Source organism: Triturus cristatus, chromosome 5_2, assembly GCF_964204655.1.
Source record: "Triturus cristatus chromosome 5_2, aTriCri1.1, whole genome shotgun sequence".
In the NCBI taxonomy this organism is placed as follows: domain Eukaryota; kingdom Metazoa; phylum Chordata; class Amphibia; order Caudata; family Salamandridae; genus Triturus; species Triturus cristatus.
In genome coordinates, this window is record NC_140588.1 from 553216305 (window position 1) to 553235824 (window position 19520).

Here is a 19520-nt window from a genome sequence, read left to right on the forward strand (position 1 = left end):
GGTTCCATGGTGTAATGGTTAGCACTTTGGACTTTGAATCCAATGATCCGAGTTCAAATCTCGGTGGGACCATTTTATGACTCTTGACCAAATCATTTTCTTTCAAGTGTATTCATTAATATCACATATCTAATACCGGTAGGGTGAAAAATTAATTTATTGATTATACTCTAAAAGTTTACTAGATGTGAGCAAATAATAGAATTTTTACAATACCTGGAAACTAAATGGCTCAAAATAATGAGAGATTTTACAAACTCACTCTGGTTTCTCAAACTCATCACAGGGGCCTGATGCACGACATTACTTTTTAAAATCTTACTGTTATTGATAAGGGGAACAAGGAACTTTTTAATTGCAAAGCATTCATTAAAACAAAACTTGAGGAGTCAAACTTTGTATTACGGGGACCGAAGATGTGCAGTTTGAATAATAATCTTGAAATTCAGTCGTACAAAGATTTTACACACTGATTTTCAACAGTAAATCCACAACCAATAAAGTTGAATCTTTTGAAAGACATGTTAAAGGTGTGAATCTGAAATTCACTTTCAAAGAAATTCACAATGAAATGCACTGTGTAAGTCCAGCATGTTGTCAGCTAAGAAATCAGCAAAAATGAACTATCTCATTACTGGCCATATAGATGAGAAAGGAAAATAAACTCATGTTTACAATGTGGATGTGAAAGAACAGTTTCTAGGTTCAGCTTCAATATTTATGTTTATGAATAATTGATATGTTCATATTGTCTAACAGCTATCTAGATGGATAAAGCTATGTATGCATCTATACATACTTATGCGTTCAAACGCATCAGTATAAAACGTTGATATTAGGTTTTTTCTAGACCAAATTCTAAAAAATGAGTTAAACAGTGAATCTCATAATTGTAGTAGGTCCCACCGAGATTTGAACTCGTATCGCTGGATTCAGAGTGCTAACCATTACACCTTGGAACCCTCTCACACAAGAGTGCCTTTTCCATTGAGACAAAAGAGAGCGCATCAGTGATGTCCTTCTCTTATATTGATAAAAAGATATCTCATTTGAATGGTCATAGTGGATAGAGATTTAATGTGATTTGATTCTTTTCAGCTATATTCTCTATAAAAGTGTTAAATATTCAAATGTTTATCTGAATATAAAAGTTATATCACAATGTTCATCTTTGCCTGTAGCATAATAAAACAGTCTACATTTCCAGACTACTGAAGCAATGTCTCTGTCTCCTGCATGGGTGGCTCGATAGAGCAATGGTTGGCAATTTGGACTTTGCATCCAATGATCCGATTTGAAACCTTGGAGGGACTTTTTTTATTACTCTTGAGCTTTTCCATTTCTTCATCTTTGTTCATTGATAGCTCAAATTCAACACCAGTAGGTTGAAAGAGTCAATTATTGAATGCTTTCAAAATGTCCATCAGCTTGAACAAGATACATCAATACAAACTTTACAATACTTTGACATCAAATTTCTTCACAAAGTAGTTAGCCATTATAAAATCATATCCTGATTTTCTCAAACGCATTTCAGACGGGTGATTCACAGCATCACTTTTTTAAGCGTTCCCGCTATTGATAAGGCAAAAATAGCACATTTTGAATGAGAAGTTTTCTTCAATCAAACATAGAGGAACCCAAATGATGATCTCATTCAGCTAGTAAAAATGTTGTTTTATATTAGTATGGAAATCGTGAAAAGAAAATGTTTTTCATGCTGATTTACAACAGTTGATCTCCAATCGTAAAATATAAGCTTTTGGTCGGAGGCATGACAGATACTGATCAAATTCTCATTTTTCGAACTTCATTCACAAATCATATGATATGCTTTGTATACATCAACTGTATTGTTGGATCAATAATGAGTAAAAAGTGACTATCTCAATTTCAGGACATATAAAAGAGAAAGAAGTAGAAACTCATGTTTCAAATGCTGAGAGGCAACAACTGTTCATGATTTTCACCTCCACTAATTATATTTATTTTTATAATCTATATGTTTATATGTTCCTATAAATATACAGAGACATATAGCTATATATACAGAGATACATATGTACAGGTTGATTTTTACATGTTTATAAGTAAATGTGATGTTGTTCCAAATAAAACTTTTAAGAACTGAATGGAAAAGAAAATTGTAATGTTCAGATAAGTCCCACTGAAATTTGTACTCAGATCCCTGTTTTCAGAGTCCAGAGTGCTAACCACGACACCATCCACCCTCCCGTACCAGGGTGAGCTTTCCATTTTGACAGAAGAGATTTGCCTCAGGGGGCAACTTATCTTTCATTGAAAAATATTATCTCACATAAAAACCACTGTTCAACAGAGTTATAACGTTATTTGAGTCTTTTGGGCAACATCCTTCCCCAACATAGTTCAATATGCAAAAGTTTACCAGAATAGGAAAGCAATCCAATTCAGTTTCTCTTTGACAGTAGAATATTAAAAACTTTGACATTTCCACATTGCTGCAGCAGTTTGCACTCCTTTCACATGGGAGGTTCCATGGTGTAATGGTTAGCACTTTGGACTTTGAATCCAATGATCCGAGTTCAAATCTCGGTGGGACCATTTTATGACTCTTGACCAAATCATTTTCTTTCAAGTGTATTCATTAATATCACATATCTAATACCGGTAGGGTGAAAAATTAATTTATTGATTATACTCTAAAAGTTTACTAGATGTGAGCAAATAATAGAATTTTTACAATACCTGGAAACTAAATGGCTCAAAATAATGAGAGATTTTACAAACTCACTCTGGTTTCTCAAACTCATCACAGGGGCCTGATGCACGACATTACTTTTTAAAATCTTACTGTTATTGATAAGGGGAACAAGGAACTTTTTAATTGCAAAGCATTCATTAAAACAAAACTTGAGGAGTCAAACTTTGTATTACGGGGACCGAAGATGTGCAGTTTGAATAATAATCTTGAAATTCAGACGTACAAAGATTTTACACACTAATTTTCAACAGTAAATCCACAACCAATAAAGTTGAATCTTTTGAAAGACATGTCAAAGGTGTGAATCTGAAATTCACTTTCAAAGAAATTCACCATGAAATGCACTGTGTAAGTCCAGCATGTTGTCAGCTAAGAAATCAGCAAAAATGAACTATCTCATTACTGGCCATATAGATGAGAAAGGAAAATAAACTCATGTTTACAATGTGGATGTGAAAGAACAGTTTCTAGGTTCAGCTTCAATATTTATGTTTATGAATAATTGATATGTTCATATTGTCTAACAGCTATCTAGATGGATAAAGCTATGTATGCATCTATACATACTTATGCGTTCAAACGCATCAGTATAAAACGTTGATATTAGGTTTTTTCTAGACCAAATTCTAAAAAATGAGTTAAACAGTGAATCTCATAATTGTAGTAGGTCCCACCGAGATTTGAACTCGGATCGCTGGATTCAGAGTGCTAACCATTACACCTTGGAACCCTCTCACACAAGAGTGCCTTTTCCATTGAGACAAAAGAGAGCGCATCAGTGATGTCCTTCTCTTATATTGATAAAAAGATATCTCATTTGAATGGTCATAGTGGATAGAGATTTAATGTGATTTGATTCTTTTCAGCTATATTCTCTATAAAAGTGTTAAATATTCAAATGTTTATCTGAATATAAAAGTTATATCACAATGTTCATCTTTGCCTGTAGCATAATAAAACAGTCTACATTTCCAGACTACTGAAGCAATGTCTCTGTCTCCTGCATGGGTGGCTCGATAGAGCAATGGTTGGCAATTTGGACTTTGCATCCAATGATCCGATTTGAAACCTTGGAGGGACTTTTTTTATTACTCTTGAGCTTTTCCATTTCTTCATCTTTGTTCATTGATAGCTCAAATTCAACACCAGTAGGTTGAAAGAGTCAATTATTGAATGCTTTCAAAATGTCCATCAGCTTGAACAAGTTACATCAATACAAACTTTACAATACTTTGACATCAAATTTCTTCACAAAGTAGTTAGCCATTATAAAATCATATCCTGATTTTCTCAAACGCATTTCAGACGGGTGATTCACAGCATCACTTTTTTAAGCGTTCCCGCTATTGATAAGGCAAAAATAGCACATTTTGAATGAGAAGTTTTCTTCAATCAAACATAGAGGAACCCAAATGATGATCTCATTCAGCTAGTAAAAATGTTGTTTTATATTAGTATGGAAATCGTGAAAAGAAAATGTTTTTCATGCTGATTTACAACAGTTGATCTCCAATCGTAAAATATAAGCTTTTGGTCGGAGGCATGACAGATACTGATCAAATTCTCATTTTTCGAACTTCATTCACAAATCATATGATATGCTTTGTATACATCAACTGTATTGTTGGATCAATAATGAGTAAAAAGTGACTATCTCAATTTCAGGACATATAAAAGAGAAAGAAGTAGAAACTCATGTTTCAAATGCTGAGAGGCAACAACTGTTCATGATTTTCACCTCCACTAATTATATTTATTTTTATAATCTATATGTTTATATGTTCCTATAAATATACAGAGACATATAGCTATATATACAGAGATACATATGTACAGGTTGATTTTTACATGTTTATAAGTAAATGTGATGTTGTTCCAAATAAAACTTTTAAGAACTGAATGGAAAAGAAAATTGTAATGTTCAGATAAGTCCCACTGAAATTTGTACTCAGATCCCTGTTTTCAGAGTCCAGAGTGCTAACCACGACACCATCCACCCTCCCGTACCAGGGTGAGCTTTCCATTTTGACAGAAGAGATTTGCCTCAGGGGGCAACTTATCTTTCATTGAAAAATATTATCTCACATAAAAACCACTGTTCAACAGAGTTATAACGTTATTTGAGTCTTTTGGGCAACATCCTTCCCCAACATAGTTCAATATGCAAAAGTTTACCAGAATAGGAAAGCAATCCAATTCAGTTTCTCTTTGACAGTAGAATATTAAAAACTTTGACATTTCCACATTGCTGCAGCAGTTTGCACTCCTTTCACATGGGAGGTTCCATGGTGTAATGGTTAGCACTTTGGACTTTGAATCCAATGATCCGAGTTCAAATCTCGGTGGGACCATTTTATGACTCTTGACCAAATCATTTTCTTTCAAGTGTATTCATTAATATCACATATCTAATACCGGTAGGGTGAAAAATTAATTTATTGATTATACTCTAAAAGTTTACTAGATGTGAGCAAATAATAGAATTTTTACAATACCTGGAAACTAAATGGCTCAAAATAATGAGAGATTTTACAAACTCACTCTGGTTTCTCAAACTCATCACAGGGGCCTGATGCACGACATTACTTTTTAAAATCTTACTGTTATTGATAAGGGGAACAAGGAACTTTTTAATTGCAAAGCATTCATTAAAACAAAACTTGAGGAGTCAAACTTTGTATTACGGGGACCGAAGATGTGCAGTTTGAATAATAATCTTGAAATTCAGTCGTACAAAGATTTTACACACTGATTTTCAACAGTAAATCCACAACCAATAAAGTTGAATCTTTTGAAAGACATGTCAAAGGTGTGAATCTGAAATTCACTTTCAAAGAAATTCACAATGAAATGCACTGTGTAAGTCCAGCATGTTGTCAGCTAAGAAATCAGCAAAAATGAACTATCTCATTACTGGCCATATAGATGAGAAAGGAAAATAAACTCATGTTTACAATGTGGATGTGAAAGAACAGTTTCTAGGTTCAGCTTCAATATTTATGTTTATGAATAATTGATATGTTCATATTGTCTAACAGCTATCTAGATGGATAAAGCTATGTATGCATCTATACATACTTATGCGTTCAAACGCATCAGTATAAAACGTTGATATTAGGTTTTTTCTAGACCAAATTCTAAAAAATGAGTTAAACAGTGAATCTCATAATTGTAGTAGGTCCCACCGAGATTTGAACTCGGATCGCTGGATTCAGAGTGCTAACCATTACACCTTGGAACCCTCTCACACAAGAGTGCCTTTTCCATTGAGACAAAAGAGAGCGCATCAGTGATGTCCTTCTCTTATATTGATAAAAAGATATCTCATTTGAATGGTCATAGTGGATAGAGATTTAATGTGATTTGATTCTTTTCAGCTATATTCTCTATAAAAGTGTTAAATATTCAAATGTTTATCTGAATATAAAAGTTATATCACAATGTTCATCTTTGCCTGTAGCATAATAAAACAGTCTACATTTCCAGACTACTGAAGCAATGTCTCTGTCTCCTGCATGGGTGGCTCGATAGAGCAATGGTTGGCAATTTGGACTTTGCATCCAATGATCCGATTTGAAACCTTGGAGGGACTTTTTTTATTACTCTTGAGCTTTTCCATTTCTTCATCTTTGTTCATTGATAGCTCAAATTCAACACCAGTAGGTTGAAAGAGTCAATTATTGAATGCTTTCAAAATGTCCATCAGCTTGAACAAGTTACATCAATACAAACTTTACAATACTTTGACATCAAATTTCTTCACAAAGTAGTTAGCCATTATAAAATCATATCCTGATTTTCTCAAACGCATTTCAGACGGGTGATTCACAGCATCACTTTTTTAAGCGTTCCCGCTATTGATAAGGCAAAAATAGCACATTTTGAATGAGAAGTTTTCTTCAATCAAACATAGAGGAACCCAAATGATGATCTCATTCAGCTAGTAAAAATGTTGTTTTATATTAGTATGGAAATCGTGAAAAGAAAATGTTTTTCATGCTGATTTACAACAGTTGATCTCCAATCGTAAAATATAAGCTTTTGGTCGGAGGCATGACAGATACTGATCAAATTCTCATTTTTCGAACTTCATTCACAAATCATATGATATGCTTTGTATACATCAACTGTATTGTTGGATCAATAATGAGTAAAAAGTGACTATCTCAATTTCAGGACATATAAAAGAGAAAGAAGTAGAAACTCATGTTTCAAATGCTGAGAGGCAACAACTGTTCATGATTTTCACCTCCACTAATTATATTTATTTTTATAATCTATATGTTTATATGTTCCTATAAATATACAGAGACATATAGCTATATATACAGAGATACATATGTACAGGTTGATTTTTACATGTTTATAAGTAAATGTGATGTTGTTCCAAATAAAACTTTTAAGAACTGAATGGAAAAGAAAATTGTAATGTTCAGATAAGTCCCACTGAAATTTGTACTCAGATCCCTGTTTTCAGAGTCCAGAGTGCTAACCACGACACCATCCACCCTCCCGTACCAGGGTGAGCTTTCCATTTTGACAGAAGAGATTTGCCTCAGGGGGCAACTTATCTTTCATTGAAAAATATTATCTCACATAAAAACCACTGTTCAACAGAGTTATAACGTTATTTGAGTCTTTTGGGCAACATCCTTCCCCAACATAGTTCAATATGCAAAAGTTTACCAGAATAGGAAAGCAATCCAATTCAGTTTCTCTTTGACAGTAGAATATTAAAAACTTTGACATTTCCACATTGCTGCAGCAGTTTGCACTCCTTTCACATGGGCGGTTCCATGGTGTAATGGTTAGCACTTTGGACTTTGAATCCAATGATCCGAGTTCAAATCTCGGTGGGACCATTTTATGACTCTTGACCAAATCATTTTCTTTCAAGTGTATTCATTAATATCACATATCTAATACCGGTAGGGTGAAAAATTAATTTATTGATTATACTCTAAAAGTTTACTAGATGTGAGCAAATAATAGAATTTTTACAATACCTGGAAACTAAATGGCTCAAAATAATGAGAGATTTTACAAACTCACTCTGGTTTCTCAAACTCATCACAGGGGCCTGATGCACGACATTACTTTTTAAAATCTTACTGTTATTGATAAGGGGAACAAGGAACTTTTTAATTGCAAAGCATTCATTAAAACAAAACTTGAGGAGTCAAACTTTGTATTACGGGGACCGAAGATGTGCAGTTTGAATAATAATCTTGAAATTCAGACGTACAAAGATTTTACACACTAATTTTCAACAGTAAATCCACAACCAATAAAGTTGAATCTTTTGAAAGACATGTCAAAGGTGTGAATCTGAAATTCACTTTCAAAGAAATTCACCATGAAATGCACTGTGTAAGTCCAGCATGTTGTCAGCTAAGAAATCAGCAAAAATGAACTATCTCATTACTGGCCATATAGATGAGAAAGGAAAATAAACTCATGTTTACAATGTGGATGTGAAAGAACAGTTTCTAGGTTCAGCTTCAATATTTATGTTTATGAATAATTGATATGTTCATATTGTCTAACAGCTATCTAGATGGATAAAGCTATGTATGCATCTATACATACTTATGCGTTCAAACGCATCAGTATAAAACGTTGATATTAGGTTTTTTCTAGACCAAATTCTAAAAAATGAGTTAAACAGTGAATCTCATAATTGTAGTAGGTCCCACCGAGATTTGAACTCGGATCGCTGGATTCAGAGTGCTAACCATTACACCTTGGAACCCTCTCACACAAGAGTGCCTTTTCCATTGAGACAAAAGAGAGCGCATCAGTGATGTCCTTCTCTTATATTGATAAAAAGATATCTCATTTGAATGGTCATAGTGGATAGAGATTTAATGTGATTTGATTCTTTTCAGCTATATTCTCTATAAAAGTGTTAAATATTCAAATGTTTATCTGAATATAAAAGTTATATCACAATGTTCATCTTTGCCTGTAGCATAATAAAACAGTCTACATTTCCAGACTACTGAAGCAATGTCTCTGTCTCCTGCATGGGTGGCTCGATAGAGCAATGGTTGGCAATTTGGACTTTGCATCCAATGATCCGATTTGAAACCTTGGAGGGACTTTTTTTATTACTCTTGAGCTTTTCCATTTCTTCATCTTTGTTCATTGATAGCTCAAATTCAACACCAGTAGGTTGAAAGAGTCAATTATTGAATGCTTTCAAAATGTCCATCAGCTTGAACAAGATACATCAATACAAACTTTACAATACTTTGACATCAAATTTCTTCACAAAGTAGTTAGCCATTATAAAATCATATCCTGATTTTCTCAAACGCATTTCAGACGGGTGATTCACAGCATCACTTTTTTAAGCGTTCCCGCTATTGATAAGGCAAAAATAGCACATTTTGAATGAGAAGTTTTCTTCAATCAAACATAGAGGAACCCAAATGATGATCTCATTCAGCTAGTAAAAATGTTGTTTTATATTAGTATGGAAATCGTGAAAAGAAAATGTTTTTCATGCTGATTTACAACAGTTGATCTCCAATCGTAAAATATAAGCTTTTGGTCGGAGGCATGACAGATACTGATCAAATTCTCATTTTTCGAACTTCATTCACAAATCATATGATATGCTTTGTATACATCAACTGTATTGTTGGATCAATAATGAGTAAAAAGTGACTATCTCAATTTCAGGACATATAAAAGAGAAAGAAGTAGAAACTCATGTTTCAAATGCTGAGAGGCAACAACTGTTCATGATTTTCACCTCCACTAATTATATTTATTTTTATAATCTATATGTTTATATGTTCCTATAAATATACAGAGACATATAGCTATATATACAGAGATACATATGTACAGGTTGATTTTTACATGTTTATAAGTAAATGTGATGTTGTTCCAAATAAAACTTTTAAGAACTGAATGGAAAAGAAAATTGTAATGTTCAGATAAGTCCCACTGAAATTTGTACTCAGATCCCTGTTTTCAGAGTCCAGAGTGCTAACCACGACACCATCCACCCTCCCGTACCAGGGTGAGCTTTCCATTTTGACAGAAGAGATTTGCCTCAGGGGGCAACTTATCTTTCATTGAAAAATATTATCTCACATAAAAACCACTGTTCAACAGAGTTATAACGTTATTTGAGTCTTTTGGGCAACATCCTTCCCCAACATAGTTCAATATGCAAAAGTTTACCAGAATAGGAAAGCAATCCAATTCAGTTTCTCTTTGACAGTAGAATATTAAAAACTTTGACATTTCCACATTGCTGCAGCAGTTTGCACTCCTTTCACATGGGCGGTTCCATGGTGTAATGGTTAGCACTTTGGACTTTGAATCCAATGATCCGAGTTCAAATCTCGGTGGGACCATTTTATGACTCTTGACCAAATCATTTTCTTTCAAGTGTATTCATTAATATCACATATCTAATACCGGTAGGGTGAAAAATTAATTTATTGATTATACTCTAAAAGTTTACTAGATGTGAGCAAATAATAGAATTTTTACAATACCTGGAAACTAAATGGCTCAAAATAATGAGAGATTTTACAAACTCACTCTGGTTTCTCAAACTCATCACAGGGGCCTGATGCACGACATTACTTTTTAAAATCTTACTGTTATTGATAAGGGGAACAAGGAACTTTTTAATTGCAAAGCATTCATTAAAACAAAACTTGAGGAGTCAAACTTTGTATTACGGGGACCGAAGATGTGCAGTTTGAATAATAATCTTGAAATTCAGACGTACAAAGATTTTACACACTAATTTTCAACAGTAAATCCACAACCAATAAAGTTGAATCTTTTGAAAGACATGTCAAAGGTGTGAATCTGAAATTCACTTTCAAAGAAATTCACCATGAAATGCACTGTGTAAGTCCAGCATGTTGTCAGCTAAGAAATCAGCAAAAATGAACTATCTCATTACTGGCCATATAGATGAGAAAGGAAAATAAACTCATGTTTACAATGTGGATGTGAAAGAACAGTTTCTAGGTTCAGCTTCAATATTTATGTTTATGAATAATTGATATGTTCATATTGTCTAACAGCTATCTAGATGGATAAAGCTATGTATGCATCTATACATACTTATGCGTTCAAACGCATCAGTATAAAACGTTGATATTAGGTTTTTTCTAGACCAAATTCTAAAAAATGAGTTAAACAGTGAATCTCATAATTGTAGTAGGTCCCACCGAGATTTGAACTCGGATCGCTGGATTCAGAGTGCTAACCATTACACCTTGGAACCCTCTCACACAAGAGTGCCTTTTCCATTGAGACAAAAGAGAGCGCATCAGTGATGTCCTTCTCTTATATTGATAAAAAGATATCTCATTTGAATGGTCATAGTGGATAGAGATTTAATGTGATTTGATTCTTTTCAGCTATATTCTCTATAAAAGTGTTAAATATTCAAATGTTTATCTGAATATAAAAGTTATATCACAATGTTCATCTTTGCCTGTAGCATAATAAAACAGTCTACATTTCCAGACTACTGAAGCAATGTCTCTGTCTCCTGCATGGGTGGCTCGATAGAGCAATGGTTGGCAATTTGGACTTTGCATCCAATGATCCGATTTGAAACCTTGGAGGGACTTTTTTTATTACTCTTGAGCTTTTCCATTTCTTCATCTTTGTTCATTGATAGCTCAAATTCAACACCAGTAGGTTGAAAGAGTCAATTATTGAATGCTTTCAAAATGTCCATCAGCTTGAACAAGTTACATCAATACAAACTTTACAATACTTTGACATCAAATTTCTTCACAAAGTAGTTAGCCATTATAAAATCATATCCTGATTTTCTCAAACGCATTTCAGACGGGTGATTCACAGCATCACTTTTTTAAGCGTTCCCGCTATTGATAAGGCAAAAATAGCACATTTTGAATGAGAAGTTTTCTTCAATCAAACATAGAGGAACCCAAATGATGATCTCATTCAGCTAGTAAAAATGTTGTTTTATATTAGTATGGAAATCGTGAAAAGAAAATGTTTTTCATGCTGATTTACAACAGTTGATCTCCAATCGTAAAATATAAGCTTTTGGTCGGAGGCATGACAGATACTGATCAAATTCTCATTTTTCGAACTTCATTCACAAATCATATGATATGCTTTGTATACATCAACTGTATTGTTGGATCAATAATGAGTAAAAAGTGACTATCTCAATTTCAGGACATATAAAAGAGAAAGAAGTAGAAACTCATGTTTCAAATGCTGAGAGGCAACAACTGTTCATGATTTTCACCTCCACTAATTATATTTATTTTTATAATCTATATGTTTATATGTTCCTATAAATATACAGAGACATATAGCTATATATACAGAGATACATATGTACAGGTTGATTTTTACATGTTTATAAGTAAATGTGATGTTGTTCCAAATAAAACTTTTAAGAACTGAATGGAAAAGAAAATTGTAATGTTCAGATAAGTCCCACTGAAATTTGTACTCAGATCCCTGTTTTCAGAGTCCAGAGTGCTAACCACGACACCATCCACCCTCCCGTACCAGGGTGAGCTTTCCATTTTGACAGAAGAGATTTGCCTCAGGGGGCAACTTATCTTTCATTGAAAAATATTATCTCACATAAAAACCACTGTTCAACAGAGTTATAACGTTATTTGAGTCTTTTGGGCAACATCCTTCCCCAACATAGTTCAATATGCAAAAGTTTACCAGAATAGGAAAGCAATCCAATTCAGTTTCTCTTTGACAGTAGAATATTAAAAACTTTGACATTTCCACATTGCTGCAGCAGTTTGCACTCCTTTCACATGGGAGGTTCCATGGTGTAATGGTTAGCACTTTGGACTTTGAATCCAATGATCCGAGTTCAAATCTCGGTGGGACCATTTTATGACTCTTGACCAAATCATTTTCTTTCAAGTGTATTCATTAATATCACATATCTAATACCGGTAGGGTGAAAAATTAATTTATTGATTATACTCTAAAAGTTTACTAGATGTGAGCAAATAATAGAATTTTTACAATACCTGGAAACTAAATGGCTCAAAATAATGAGAGATTTTACAAACTCACTCTGGTTTCTCAAACTCATCACAGGGGCCTGATGCACGACATTACTTTTTAAAATCTTACTGTTATTGATAAGGGGAACAAGGAACTTTTTAATTGCAAAGCATTCATTAAAACAAAACTTGAGGAGTCAAACTTTGTATTACGGGGACCGAAGATGTGCAGTTTGAATAATAATCTTGAAATTCAGACGTACAAAGATTTTACACACTAATTTTCAACAGTAAATCCACAACCAATAAAGTTGAATCTTTTGAAAGACATGTCAAAGGTGTGAATCTGAAATTCACTTTCAAAGAAATTCACAATGAAATGCACTGTGTAAGTCCAGCATGTTGTCAGCTAAGAAATCAGCAAAAATGAACTATCTCATTACTGGCCATATAGATGAGAAAGGAAAATAAACTCATGTTTACAATGTGGATGTGAAAGAACAGTTTCTAGGTTCAGCTTCAATATTTATGTTTATGAATAATTGATATGTTCATATTGTCTAACAGCTATCTAGATGGATAAAGCTATGTATGCATCTATACATACTTATGCGTTCAAACGCATCAGTATAAAACGTTGATATTAGGTTTTTTCTAGACCAAATTCTAAAAAATGAGTTAAACAGTGAATCTCATAATTGTAGTAGGTCCCACCGAGATTTGAACTCGGATCGCTGGATTCAGAGTGCTAACCATTACACCTTGGAACCCTCTCACACAAGAGTGCCTTTTCCATTGAGACAAAAGAGAGCGCATCAGTGATGTCCTTCTCTTATATTGATAAAAAGATATCTCATTTGAATGGTCATAGTGGATAGAGATTTAATGTGATTTGATTCTTTTCAGCTATATTCTCTATAAAAGTGTTAAATATTCAAATGTTTATCTGAATATAAAAGTTATATCACAATGTTCATCTTTGCCTGTAGCATAATAAAACAGTCTACATTTCCAGACTACTGAAGCAATGTCTCTGTCTCCTGCATGGGTGGCTCGATAGAGCAATGGTTGGCAATTTGGACTTTGCATCCAATGATCCGATTTGAAACCTTGGAGGGACTTTTTTTATTACTCTTGAGCTTTTCCATTTCTTCATCTTTGTTCATTGATAGCTCAAATTCAACACCAGTAGGTTGAAAGAGTCAATTATTGAATGCTTTCAAAATGTCCATCAGCTTGAACAAGATACATCAATACAAACTTTACAATACTTTGACATCAAATTTCTTCACAAAGTAGTTAGCCATTATAAAATCATATCCTGATTTTCTCAAACGCATTTCAGACGGGTGATTCACAGCATCACTTTTTTAAGCGTTCCCGCTATTGATAAGGCAAAAATAGCACATTTTGAATGAGAAGTTTTCTTCAATCAAACATAGAGGAACCCAAATGATGATCTCATTCAGCTAGTAAAAATGTTGTTTTATATTAGTATGGAAATCGTGAAAAGAAAATGTTTTTCATGCTGATTTACAACAGTTGATCTCCAATCGTAAAATATAAGCTTTTGGTCGGAGGCATGACAGATACTGATCAAATTCTCATTTTTCGAACTTCATTCACAAATCATATGATATGCTTTGTATACATCAACTGTATTGTTGGATCAATAATGAGTAAAAAGTGACTATCTCAATTTCAGGACATATAAAAGAGAAAGAAGTAGAAACTCATGTTTCAAATGCTGAGAGGCAACAACTGTTCATGATTTTCACCTCCACTAATTATATTTATTTTTATAATCTATATGTTTATATGTTCCTATAAATATACAGAGACATATAGCTATATATACAGAGATACATATGTACAGGTTGATTTTTACATGTTTATAAGTAAATGTGATGTTGTTCCAAATAAAACTTTTAAGAACTGAATGGAAAAGAAAATTGTAATGTTCAGATAAGTCCCACTGAAATTTGTACTCAGATCCCTGTTTTCAGAGTCCAGAGTGCTAACCACGACACCATCCACCCTCCCGTACCAGGGTGAGCTTTCCATTTTGACAGAAGAGATTTGCCTCAGGGGGCAACTTATCTTTCATTGAAAAATATTATCTCACATAAAAACCACTGTTCAACAGAGTTATAACGTTATTTGAGTCTTTTGGGCAACATCCTTCCCCAACATAGTTCAATATGCAAAAGTTTACCAGAATAGGAAAGCAATCCAATTCAGTTTCTCTTTGACAGTAGAATATTAAAAACTTTGACATTTCCACATTGCTGCAGCAGTTTGCACTCCTTTCACATGGGAGGTTCCATGGTGTAATGGTTAGCACTTTGGACTTTGAATCCAATGATCCGAGTTCAAATCTCGGTGGGACCATTTTATGACTCTTGACCAAATCATTTTCTTTCAAGTGTATTCATTAATATCACATATCTAATACCGGTAGGGTGAAAAATTAATTTATTGATTATACTCTAAAAGTTTACTAGATGTGAGCAAATAATAGAATTTTTACAATACCTGGAAACTAAATGGCTCAAAATAATGAGAGATTTTACAAACTCACTCTGGTTTCTCAAACTCATCACAGGGGCCTGATGCACGACATTACTTTTTAAAATCTTACTGTTATTGATAAGGGGAACAAGGAACTTTTTAATTGCAAAGCATTCATTAAAACAAAACTTGAGGAGTCAAACTTTGTATTACGGGGACCGAAGATGTGCAGTTTGAATAATAATCTTGAAATTCAGACGTACAAAGATTTTACACACTAATTTTCAACAGTAAATCCACAACCAATAAAGTTGAATCTTTTGAAAGACATGTCAAAGGTGTGAATCTGAAATTCACTTTCAAAGAAATTCACAATGAAATGCACTGTGTAAGTCCAGCATGTTGTCAGCTAAGAAATCAGCAAAAATGAACTATCTCATTACTGGCCATATAGATGAGAAAGGAAAATAAACTCATGTTTACAATGTGGATGTGAAAGAACAGTTTCTAGGTTCAGCTTCAATATTTATGTTTATGAATAATTGATATGTTCATATTGTCTAACAGCTATCTAGATGGATAAAGCTATGTATGCATCTATACATACTTATGCGTTCAAACGCATCAGTATAAAACGTTGATATTAGGTTTTTTCTAGACCAAATTCTAAAAAATGAGTTAAACAGTGAATCTCATAATTGTAGTAGGTCCCACCGAGATTTGAACTCGGATCGCTGGATTCAGAGTGCTAACCATTACACCTTGGAACCCTCTCACACAAGAGTGCCTTTTCCATTGAGACAAAAGAGAGCGCATCAGTGATGTCCTTCTCTTATATTGATAAAAAGATATCTCATTTGAATGGTCATAGTGGATAGAGATTTAATGTGATTTGATTCTTTTCAGCTATATTCTCTATAAAAGTGTTAAATATTCAAATGTTTATCTGAATATAAAAGTTATATCACAATGTTCATCTTTGCCTGTAGCATAATAAAACAGTCTACATTTCCAGACTACTGAAGCAATGTCTCTGTCTCCTGCATGGGTGGCTCGATAGAGCAATGGTTGGCAATTTGGACTTTGCATCCAATGATCCGATTTGAAACCTTGGAGGGACTTTTTTTATTACTCTTGAGCTTTTCCATTTCTTCATCTTTGTTCATTGATAGCTCAAATTCAACACCAGTAGGTTGAAAGAGTCAATTATTGAATGCTTTCAAAATGTCCATCAGCTTGAACAAGTTACATCAATACAAACTTTACAATACTTTGACATCAAATTTCTTCACAAAGTAGTTAGCCATTATAAAATCATATCCTGATTTTCTCAAACGCATTTCAGACGGGTGATTCACAGCATCACTTTTTTAAGCGTTCCCGCTATTGATAAGGCAAAAATAGCACATTTTGAATGAGAAGTTTTCTTCAATCAAACATAGAGGAACCCAAATGATGATCTCATTCAGCTAGTAAAAATGTTGTTTTATATTAGTATGGAAATCGTGAAAAGAAAATGTTTTTCATGCTGATTTACAACAGTTGATCTCCAATCGTAAAATATAAGCTTTTGGTCGGAGGCATGACAGATACTGATCAAATTCTCATTTTTCGAACTTCATTCACAAATCATATGATATGCTTTGTATACATCAACTGTATTGTTGGATCAATAATGAGTAAAAAGTGACTATCTCAATTTCAGGACATATAAAAGAGAAAGAAGTAGAAACTCATGTTTCAAATGCTGAGAGGCAACAACTGTTCATGATTTTCACCTCCACTAATTATATTTATTTTTATAATCTATATGTTTATATGTTCCTATAAATATACAGAGACATATAGCTATATATACAGAGATACATATGTACAGGTTGATTTTTACATGTTTATAAGTAAATGTGATGTTGTTCCAAATAAAACTTTTAAGAACTGAATGGAAAAGAAAATTGTAATGTTCAGATAAGTCCCACTGAAATTTGTACTCAGATCCCTGTTTTCAGAGTCCAGAGTGCTAACCACGACACCATCCACCCTCCCGTACCAGGGTGAGCTTTCCATTTTGACAGAAGAGATTTGCCTCAGGGGGCAACTTATCTTTCATTGAAAAATATTATCTCACATAAAAACCACTGTTCAACAGAGTTATAACGTTATTTGAGTCTTTTGGGCAACATCCTTCCCCAACATAGTTCAATATGCAAAAGTTTACCAGAATAGGAAAGCAATCCAATTCAGTTTCTCTTTGACAGTAGAATATTAAAAACTTTGACATTTCCACATTGCTGCAGCAGTTTGCACTCCTTTCACATGGGAGGTTCCATGGTGTAATGGTTAGCACTTTGGACTTTGAATCCAATGATCCGAGTTCAAATCTCGGTGGGACCATTTTATGACTCTTGACCAAATCATTTTCTTTCAAGTGTATTCATTAATATCACATATCTAATACCGGTAGGGTGAAAAATTAATTTATTGATTATACTCTAAAAGTTTACTAGATGTGAGCAAATAATAGAATTTTTACAATACCTGGAAACTAAATGGCTCAAAATAATGAGAGATTTTACAAACTCACTCTGGTTTCTCAAACTCATCACAGGGGCCTGATGCACGACATTACTTTTTAAAATCTTACTGTTATTGATAAGGGGAACAAGGAACTTTTTAATTGCAAAGCATTCATTAAAACAAAACTTGAGGAGTCAAACTTTGTATTACGGGGACCGAAGATGTGCAGTTTGAATAATAATCTTGAAATTCAGACGTACAAAGATTTTACACACTAATTTTCAACAGTAAATCCACAACCAATAAAGTTGAATCTTTTGAAAGACATGTCAAAGGTGTGAATCTGAAATTCACTTTCAAAGAAATTCACCATGAAATGCACTGTGTAAGTCCAGCATGTTGTCAGCTAAGAAATCAGCAAAAATGAACTATCTCATTACTGGCCATATAGATGAGAAAGGAAAATAAACTCATGTTTACAATGTGGATGTGAAAGAACAGTTTCTAGGTTCAGCTTCAATATTTATGTTTATGAATAATTGATATGTTCATATTGTCTAACAGCTATCTAGATGGATAAAGCTATGTATGCATCTATACATACTTATGCGTTCAAACGCATCAGTATAAAACGTTGATATTAGGTTTTTTCTAGACCAAATTCTAAAAAATGAGTTAAACAGTGAATCTCATAATTGTAGTAGGTCCCACCGAGATTTGAACTCGGATCGCTGGATTCAGAGTGCTAACCATTACACCTTGGAACCCTCTCACACAAGAGTGCCTTTTCCATTGAGACAAAAGAGAGCGCATCAGTGATGTCCTTCTCTTATATTGATAAAAAGATATCTCATTTGAATGGTCATAGTGGATAGAGATTTAATGTGATTTGATTCTTTTCAGCTATATTCTCTATAAAAGTGTTAAATATTCAAATGTTTATCTGAATATAAAAGTTATATCACAATGTTCATCTTTGCCTGTAGCATAATAAAACAGTCTACATTTCCAGACTACTGAAGCAATGTCTCTGTCTCCTGCATGGGTGGCTCGATAGAGCAATGGTTGGCAATTTGGACTTTGCATCCAATGATCCGATTTGAAACCTTGGAGGGACTTTTTTTTATTACTCTTGAGCTTTTCCATTTCTTCATCTTTGTTCATTGATAGCTCAAATTCAACACCAGTAGGTTGAAAGAGTCAATTATTGAATGCTTTCAAAATGTCCGTCAGCTTGAACAAGTTACATCAATACAAACTTTACAATACTTTGACATCAAATTTCTTCACAAAGTAGTTAGCCATTATAAAATCATATCCTGATTTTCTCAAACGCATTTCAGACGGGTGATTCACAGCATCACTTTTTTAAGCGTTCCCGCTATTGATAAGGCAAAAATAGCACATTTTGAATGAGAAGTTTTCGTCAATCAAACATAGAGGAACCCAAATGATGATCTCATTCAGCTAGTAAAAATGTTGTTTTATATTAGTATGGAAATCGTGAAAAGAAAATGTTTTTCATGCTGATTTACAACAGTTGATCTCCAATCGTAAAATATAAGCTTTTGGTCGGAGGCATGACAGATACTGATCAAATTCTCATTTTTCGAACTTCATTCACAAATCATATGATATGCTTTGTATACATCAACTGTATTGTTGGATCAATAATGAGTAAAAAGTGACTATCTCAATTTCAGGACATATAAAAGAGAAAGAAGTAGAAACTCATGTTTCAAATGCTG

General features: G+C 33.5%; 8 non-coding genes across 8 annotated transcripts; all 8 read left to right on the top strand.

Moving 5' to 3' along the window:
- TRNAQ-UUG (transfer RNA glutamine (anticodon UUG)) lies at positions 1-72 on the top strand. The gene has a single exon. It is a non-coding gene; the product is annotated as a tRNA-Gln (tRNA).
- Positions 73-2511: 2439 nt separating this feature from the next.
- On the top strand, positions 2512-2583 carry TRNAQ-UUG (transfer RNA glutamine (anticodon UUG)). The gene has a single exon. It is a non-coding gene; the product is annotated as a tRNA-Gln (tRNA).
- Positions 2584-5022: 2439 nt separating this feature from the next.
- On the top strand, positions 5023-5094 carry TRNAQ-UUG (transfer RNA glutamine (anticodon UUG)). The gene has a single exon. It is a non-coding gene; the product is annotated as a tRNA-Gln (tRNA).
- A 2439-nt stretch (positions 5095-7533) lies between these two features.
- Positions 7534-7605, top strand: TRNAQ-UUG (transfer RNA glutamine (anticodon UUG)). The gene has a single exon. It is a non-coding gene; the product is annotated as a tRNA-Gln (tRNA).
- A 2439-nt stretch (positions 7606-10044) lies between these two features.
- Positions 10045-10116, top strand: TRNAQ-UUG (transfer RNA glutamine (anticodon UUG)). Its single transcript has one exon. It is a non-coding gene; the product is annotated as a tRNA-Gln (tRNA).
- Positions 10117-12555: 2439 nt separating this feature from the next.
- Positions 12556-12627, top strand: TRNAQ-UUG (transfer RNA glutamine (anticodon UUG)). The gene has a single exon. It is a non-coding gene; the product is annotated as a tRNA-Gln (tRNA).
- Positions 12628-15066: 2439 nt separating this feature from the next.
- TRNAQ-UUG (transfer RNA glutamine (anticodon UUG)) lies at positions 15067-15138 on the top strand. Its single transcript has one exon. It is a non-coding gene; the product is annotated as a tRNA-Gln (tRNA).
- A 2439-nt stretch (positions 15139-17577) lies between these two features.
- On the top strand, positions 17578-17649 carry TRNAQ-UUG (transfer RNA glutamine (anticodon UUG)). The gene has a single exon. It is a non-coding gene; the product is annotated as a tRNA-Gln (tRNA).
- The last annotated feature ends 1871 nt before the right edge of the window (positions 17650-19520 follow it).